The following is an 8,750-nucleotide window of genomic DNA, read 5'->3' as shown; positions in this document are numbered from 1 at the left end:
TAGGCGAGGTGGTGGCTCTCTTCCTTAGATGGTTTTTAAGGTCCAGGCTTGACAAAGCCCTGGCTGGGATGATTTAGTTGGGAATTGGTCCTGCTTTGAGCAGGGGGTTGAACTAGATGACCTCCTGAGGTCCCTTCCAATCCTGATATTCTATGATTCTATGAAAGGAGAAGGATGAGAGATCAAACAAAGGCACCCTGAGTCCTATGGTCATCAAGGATCCAGAGCTCCCTGCATGCTACACAGAGGGATGGATCCCCAGGGCTGGCAGCCAGATACCTCTCTAGCTCCAAAACCTCCTGATCCAGCGGCTCTATCACCTCCACCAGTTGGTCCCCCAGGTATAGCCACAGCAGAAGAGTTGGGCATGCATCTTCCGCACATCCCACCACCAATGCACTGAGGGAAAGGCTCTTCCCAGCACCAGGCCAGCCAGAAGTCCTGGAAGGATGCCATGAAGCCCATGTCCTCCAGCAGACTATTGTTGAAATGCCAATAGACTTGCTCTGGCCTCTCCACATTAAGAGAGACTGTTACAGCCACCAAATGATGGTCCAAGAAGGGGCCGGTCAGGTGTTTGAGGAGTGGGTCCATGATAGATGAAAGCAAGATTAAAAAAATTCAGTCCAACCAGAAGTGATGTGACTGAATGACCTCCACCTAGACATAAGTGAAGGTGGATTCCCAGTGGTGGTCGTGCCAAACATCCACCAGGGAGTGATGGTCCACAGTCTCCCTGAGGATATCCATGGTGGCTGAGCATGTCCCTGAGCAGTCCCTCCTCTCGAGGGTGGTATTGAAGTCCCTGCCCAGGACCGTCCTCAAAATGGCCCTTGTGGCCCAGAGTATGAGATGGAAGTCCCTCAAGTTCTGGAAAGCGCATGGCACCTTACCCTTACAACCACGAGTGTCCACCAGAATCAGTGCATCTCATCCCACAGCGTGTCAGGGTTGCAGACTCCCAGGCGTCCTCCAGCTGGGACTCCAAAATGGCCCCACAGCCAAGGGAGATGGGAAAACAGGGTGCAGACCCCAGCACAGAGCCCATGCTGCTTGCACTGCGCAGCCCATCTCAATCCCTGATGCAAGGAGCAGCAGCAGAGGGAGAACAGTAGCCCGAGGTAGCCTGGGAGAGGGAAACATGAAAACTGCCTCCCGGGGACTGTCAATAGAGAAGGGGAATGAGACAACCCCAGGGCTGGCAGCAATATAGGAAGTGGAGGGGAAAGGAGTGGGAATGGCAAACAGGGGCAGGAGTGAGAACACGTCCAGGAGTGGAAATTGGAGCGAGGTGGAATAGGACTGTTATCAAGGGCTCTGGCAGCACTCAACCAAGCATGTGGGTGAAGGGGACAGGTGTGGGAAAGGTGCCTGCTATGATGACGGACCTGGGCACCATGATGGACTTGGCACCTGTTGCCATGGAAACAGGCGAGGGATTGCCTGAATCTAGGCCCCCAGATGCAAATGGAAACAGCTGCCCCACCTTGGCGTGGGGGCACCCAAAGACACAGGGCCCGGCCGCTTGGCACCAGCCATTGCCACAATGGGCTCAGTGGCCTGGAGCAGGGTGACATCTGTGGCCAGGCAGGTGGATGAGCCAAGAGGCACGAGTAGGGACAGCGGCCTAGGGAAGGGAAGGGGATGGTGCAATGAAATCAGCACCCAAAGCAAGGCCTGCTGGCAGAGGGTCATCCTCCTCCTAGGTAACTGAGGTCAGATCCAAGACTTAGATCTCCTCAAAGAGGGAGCTAAAGTCCCCACCCGCCACCACAGACCCCTTTCCATCAGCAACTGAGATGTCTACCTTGGTGTCAATGGGGAGCATGGATGACAAAGGAGATGGGGGCTCCCTCCAAGGTCTCCTTGGGGAGGGGATCCAGGAGCGGGGCTTTACTGCTGCCTCTGGACACATGGTATCCAAGGCCAGCTCCACCCACTGGACCTTGTCATGGGGTGCAGCGCAAGGCTCAGCAGCAGCAGCCTCCCCTCATGGTCTTACGGAGGGGCCTCCTCCCCCTCCATACTGAGGAGGAGGTGCTGGGCCCACACCTTCCACTTTCTTTGCTTACCCTGAATGAGCACCCAGCCCTCCAAGGTGGTAGTGGAGGGCTGGCCAGTGGGGGCAGGTCTAGGGGGGCAAGGGTGATGGTTTCAAGTGTAGGGGAGGCAAGGACAGGACAACAGGGGGAAGTAGTCTCTCCCCGTGCGGCAGGCCCTCTCCTGAGCCCAGTGATGGCTCTGCTGCCTTCTCCTCTGCCGGCCCCACCTGACTATACACAGTGGTGGTGGGGCCCACACGCTCATCTGGACACTACAGCGGGGCTATCCCTGGGGCCCAAGCAGAGGTGATGGCAGGGGAAAGAGGAGGAGGGGCAGCACCCAGAACTGGGTGGCCAGGATCACCGGCAGTAACAGGGCCAGCACATGCCCTAGACATGCCGCATTGCCCAGCAAAGGAAGCAGCGGGCCTCCCCCAAGGAATAATGCACCCAGTACTGGGCCCCCTGAAAGGACCCCTCGAGACTGCCTCTGTCACACACTGCTGGTAGTAACCTGCCAGTGGAAAGAGAGGCAGAGAAAGATTAAGATTTTGTGGGACCCTGGGCACAAAGAACATTTGGGCCTCCCCACCCATGGGGCCCAGCACCCTGCTTCCCTACCCCTCGGCCCCACTCCCTGGCCTGGCTGGAAGCTGGAGCTGGGCGCCATGGTCAGAGCTACCCAGGGAGCCCAGGCTGCTGTGGGGAGCCCTGGACCCTCCATATGCCCTGGGCGACACTCCCTGGGGGGCAGGGATATGGGCCAAGGGCTGATCTCAGGCTCCCTGGCTTCCCCTCCCAGGGCAGGTGGAAGGTCTGGGTCTCCCCACAGTGGTCCAGGCTCCCTGGGCAGCTCTTAAGTGATCCACAATCTCAGCATCTCTCCTTTCTGGCTCTGGAGGGGGTTAACCCTGTGGTTCCCTTGCTTAAATCAGGAGCAGGGCTCCATTTCATGAGACTACATGGACCACCCAAACACAGACCAAAGGATAGTCCCTACTCCAAAGAGCTCCAACCATTCTTAAAAGCCAACACAAGTGAATGTGATGGATGGTGGGGGGCGGAGGTGATGAGGGACTCTTGCAGTTAGTGAGCCTGTCAACAGGCAGGTCCCAAATCAGGTATTTTTTTTTAAAATAGCTTTGTTAGAGTTCCCTATCAAATCAGATCCCCACCCCAGGACCAAGTGACCTGGGCTTGCTGCCCATTATTTTTAGAGCATTTTATATATTTTCCCCTTCTGTACAGACTCTCCTCACCAGGGCCCTTTCCCCAACATTACTAGTTCCCATTTCTTCAGCCCCTTCAAACTGTGGGCCAGGCCCTCAGGGTGTGTACTTCCCGTCTTGTTGCTGCTAGGCACGGTGCCAGGATGGGTTCATAAAGCATGAGTCCACTGATCAGTTATGGAATGTCTGCTTTGCTGGCCCCACCTGTGAGGGTACCAATGGGGTCTGCCCATTACCTAACTCCCTACTTAGGCTTCCCATCACTAGAGACTTCCTTATTGTTATTGACCTTATGTGGAAGGCGCTCAGATACTGCAGTGATGGACAGCAGGACAAAACCCTAAGATAGCAAACTAGACATCTCCCCCACCCAGGAGCCAATCTCCCAGCCCTATAAAAGCACTCCCAGAGTCTGGAAATGCTGAAAGCCAAAGGGCTCCTCCCACTAAAAAGAACCTCCATGTAGAGCTGCTGAGAGAGGAGATGGAGCTACCAAGGCAACGTGCTCCCAAAAGCCTGGCATCACAGTAAGGAGGGGACAGAGGTCAGCTCTGTTACCAATTGCAGGGAGCAGCAAGAAGTATCTCTGAAAGAACAGCCCCTTTGCGCTGCACAGAATGCCTCTTGGAGATAAGTCAGAGCTGCTGGCTCACAGGGAAATGAAACCTCCTGTCAGCACCAAAGACTCAGCCCAGTGGTGGAAAAGGGAACCAGAGCCTAGTCTGGCTCACACATCACCAACGAGATGGCTAGCTGGTCAATCTAATGAAGGCAATGGGGTTAGGGCTCTGTGGGGCTCACCTGCAGGCAGGATCCAAAGGTGACGGGAGGGGAGGGGGATGTGGCTGCACATAGGTCACCTGAGCGTGTGACCTAAAGGTGACAGACCAGTTGGGGTGGAGACTGCACAGAGGTCAGGATGTGGCCTGTCAAATCATTGCTGCTGGTGATGCTACAAGGCTGGGAAGAGCTTAGCATGATCCCCACTTCCTGGGGAGTTTGAGGCATTCATGCCACTGAGGCAACAAGTACAGGGCCCCACGAGGTGGGTTTGACACTCACTCACTAGTGCAGAGCTGCGCCGTGAGTCACCCTTTGCCTGTGCTATGATGGGGAGGCTGCAAGGTCCTGCTCAGCTGGGGCACAGGGAGGGAGCTTCAGCTCCTGATAGAGCATCCCGAGCACGTAAGGGGCTAGGAAAGCCCTTGCAAAGGCTCCTCCCAGCCTCAGTGCTGCTCATCCTCATCCCTTGCACGAGCAGCTTGTGCCCAGATGAGGTGCCAGTGCCAGGGCATGGCTGATCATTGCCAAAATGAGGCAGACTATGGTTGCTCATGGAGACCACAGCTTCCATCAAGCAGAGATGACAAAATTACTCAGTCCAGCAACAACAGCATCCCCACCACAGAGTCCAGCAGCAGCACCTATTGGAAAGTCCGGGAGGTGGAAGGGCGCAAGCCCGCCCACTTCTAAAGACCCCTCCCCCAGCCTAGCGAGTGACCACTGGGTCCAGGAACCAAACGAATACAGGCGTGGAAGTTGGAAAAAGAGCAGACATCTTAGTCTTCCATGAAGAGCGAGAGTCAGGCTAACTCTAACAGCTAATAACGTGAGATTTCCAAGCAGGGCCTGGGTGAGTGGAAAAGAACTGTAAGAGATGCTGTTTTTTGACCTTGTGTTAGATAAGAATGGAACACAGACTGTAGCAGAAATTGCTGAGGAAAGGAAGATCTCAGGAAGGAATATGTATAAACAAAATGCAGTTGTTGCTCATTACTGTATGTAACAAAAGGTATAAATGCTTGCCCTAATTGTTTATCTTTTCGGAGACCTGCCATTGTTCACTCTCTCTCTTGCAATATTGCTTGAGAATAAACTGCCTCTGACATGTTGCAACCAATCTCAGAGTGAGGACTCATTTTTCTCCCATGCGGGGGACAACTAATGAAAAACAGGGACCAAGTGATGGTCACAGGTTCAAAACAAGGGTGCCAGATGGGGACACCGAGCAGGGGACCCCGGACAGCACCCACTGCTCCTCAAAGGTGTCTAGGGAGCTAGCGGATGCTGCCCAGTGGAACTCTGCCTGGAGACGTGAGACCAGGGAACGGAAATAGGCCCTACAGTTGCAAAGCATCCCCTCGTCCAACAGCTTCCTCCTGGTGTTATAGATTGTGACTTTAGCTAGAGCCAGGACGAGGTTGATGAGGAGGTCTCATGACTTTGTGGAGCCTCGGACAGGGTGTGTGAAAATGAACAGGCGCAGGGAAAAGTGCAGCCAGAAGCTCAACAAGAGGTTCTGGAGGAGCTGGTATAGGGGCTGCAACCTGGCGCATTCGAGGTAAGTGTGTGCCAGGTTCTCCCTCACACCGCAGAAGGGACAGGCCTCAAGCATGGCGGTGAACCACACCAGATACATGCTTGTGCTTGCAGCACCGTGAAGGAACCACCAATCAATGTCCCTAGTGGGCGTGGGTCCAAGGTGGAATAGAGGCTATTTACCTCCTCACCCTCCACAGTTGGTAAATAGTCCCGCCACTTGGTGTTGGGGCGGGATGAGAGGGTGAGGAAATGCAACATGTGAAGCACGAGCATGTACAGTTGGTCCCTGGGCACGGTCTGGAAGTGAGCCCACTGCAGGGTGCGCAGCCAGCTTGGAGTTTGGAAGTGGGGAAGACGGGGGGGGGTGGCGGGGGGGCTCGTGGAACAGGGGCCTGATAAAAAGGTCCAGAGGGCCCAGGGTAAGAGGGGCGGGGAGTGCCCTCTCACAGGGCCTGCCATAGGAAGGCGAGAGAAGGGGGCAACAAGGCAGCGCCCACGTCCTAGAGTATGCGCAGGGGGGTTCGAAGGGTGGAGAGCCCCATGCACTGACCGAGTGCACGAGGATCCACCCAGTCCCCCCGTCATAGTCCAGGAGGTCTCCAACCCTGGTGACTTCTGCCAGGATCAACCTCCAGCACATAGAGGGAGACTCCGCCACCTGCACACATAGATTGGGGTTGTGTAGTAGGGGCTCCATGCAGAGGTCCACCACCTCAGTGGCCACAACAGACCTGGTCGCCAAAGAGAGCTTCCAGCTCTGGAGGAGGTCCTGGTAGAAGACCGGCAGCTCCAAGAGGTCTCGTGGAAGACCCTTTGGGTGAAGAAAAAAGAGTTGCTGGTTGTATCGGAGCCCTCGGAGGAGGCAGAGGAAGACGTGCACCGGCATGCTCCATGCCACACTGCCTGCACCATAAAGGAGTCTCTGCAGGGCCTGGAGGTGGAAGACATGGACCTGGCTACAAAGGCAGACCAGGCCCTGTCCTCTCTCCTCCAAGGGAAGACTCAGGATTTGTGCAGAGACACAGTGCAGCCCCAGCCAGAAAAACTCCAGGGCTGTCCTCTGGAACCTGGTCAGGATCCCCGGGGCCAGGCTCAGGGTGTTGAACTGGTGCCAGAGCATGGACAGGACTAGCTGACTCAGCACCAGTGCCCTCCCTTGCAGAGAGAGACACCGGTGCAGTCCTCTCCATCTCCGCAGCCACTTGCCCACCCTGACCTCCAAATCCTGCCAGTTCTCTGGTGGTGAAGGATGCATGGCGGAAAGGTAAACACCAACACAGAGCAGTGGACCCGCTCTCCACCAGATGTTTTGAAGCACGAGTGGGAAGGAGCTCGCCTGCCACCTGTCCCCGACCACCAGGCCAGAGCTCTTGACCCAGTTGACCCAGGCTGAGGAGGCTGTAGAGTAAACGGCCTGGCAAGCCTCCACCTGAGCCAGGTCACCTGGGTCCTGGACCATGAGAAGCATGTCGTCGGCCAACAGAACCAGCTGCAGTCTAGCTCCCTAAACACCAACCCTGTCAACTGCCAGTGGAGGAGACAGAGGAAGGGCTCTATTGCCAGAACGTACAGCTGACCCAAGAGGGGGCACCCCGCCATACTCCCCACCCAAAGCTGACCGGCTTGGTCAGGGTCCAGTTGAGCCTGACCAGACACGCCGCCTCAGCGTACAGCACTTGGAGAAAGCTCACAAACTGGGGCCTTAAGCCAAATGCCTGCAGAGTGCCCAGGAGATACCCATGGTCCATCTTGTCAAACGCCTTCTCCTGGTCCAGGGACAGGAGGGTGAATGACAGACCATCCCTACACACAAGCTCCAAGAGGTTCCAGACCAAGTACAAGTTATCAAATATGGTCCGGATTGGGACGGTGTAGGTCTGGTTGGGATGGACCACGTCCGCCGGCACGGACCCCAGCCGCAGCGAAGTGGCCTTCATAAGGCAGATTGTCCATTCCTCGGATCATCCTAGTAGCCCGTCTCTGAACCTGTTCCAGTCTGAATTTCATCCTTCTTAAACATGGGAGACCAGAACTGCACACAGTATTCAGATGAGGTCCACCAGCGCCTTATACAACGGTACTAACACCTCCTTATCTTTGCTGGAAATACTCCTGATGCATCCAAAACCGCATTTTGCTTTTTTAACGGCCCATATCAATTGGCGGTCATAGTCATCTGTGATTCTTCTTTCTCTCTCTGTGAATTATCCCTAAATTCAAAATGTAGTGTGCAAGTTGACTGGTAGTGTAATAGCATAATCTCTTGTGTATAACATTGTAAACCTACTACCTGATTTTTATATTAAACACTTACTATACATAATACAATAAATCGACAGAAACAAAGCCTTAGAATACTTTATTCTTTCTGTGTCTTATTTAAAGTTTTTCCATAATCTTCTTTTTGCTTCAGAATGCCTCATGCGTCCCCATACTGTTTCAATAGGATCAACCTGTGGCTTGGCTGCTCTTTTACTTTTCCTGAAGAGCTGGGAGCTCAATATCATCAAAGGCCAGGTCTACACTGCGACTTTAATCGCCGTTTAATGGCCATATATGATTTAACGCTGTATCCGTTCACACGACGTCGTCATTTAATATCGAGTAACCGCCTCTTTAAATCGATTTCGGAACTCCTCCAAACGAGAGAGCGCTAAATTCGATAGTGATAACTCGGATTAGGGTTCGTTGGACGGAAATCGACGTTATTCTCCAGGCGGCATCCCAGAGTGCTGCATGACCGCTCTGGACAGCAATCTTGAACTCGGATGCAGCGGGCAGGTAAACAGGAAAAGTCCCGGCAAACTTGATTACTTCTATCCTGCTTGTCCAGCGTGGAGCTCTGATCAGCACGTCTGGCATGCAGTCTCAAATCAAAAGAGCTCCAGCAGGACCATACGGGAGATACTAGGTCTGATCGCTGTATGGGGAGACAATCTGTTGTATCAGCTCTCGTTACAGAACACGAAATGCCAAAGCGTTTGAATAAAAATACTGCAGGATACACAGCGCTACTGACAAGCGTAATGGAAATGGATGCTCATGAAGGGAGGAGGGGGTACTGAGGACTCCAGCTATCCCACAGTCCCACAGCAGTCTCTGAAAATTATTTGCATTATTGCAGAGCTCCCCAATGTCTGTAGGGTCAAGAACACAG

The sequence above is a fragment of the Chelonoidis abingdonii genome, chromosome 5, assembly GCF_003597395.2.
Source record: "Chelonoidis abingdonii isolate Lonesome George chromosome 5, CheloAbing_2.0, whole genome shotgun sequence".
In the NCBI taxonomy this organism is placed as follows: Eukaryota; Metazoa; Chordata; order Testudines; family Testudinidae; genus Chelonoidis; species Chelonoidis abingdonii.
Note: the sequence above shows the minus strand (reverse complement) of the source record.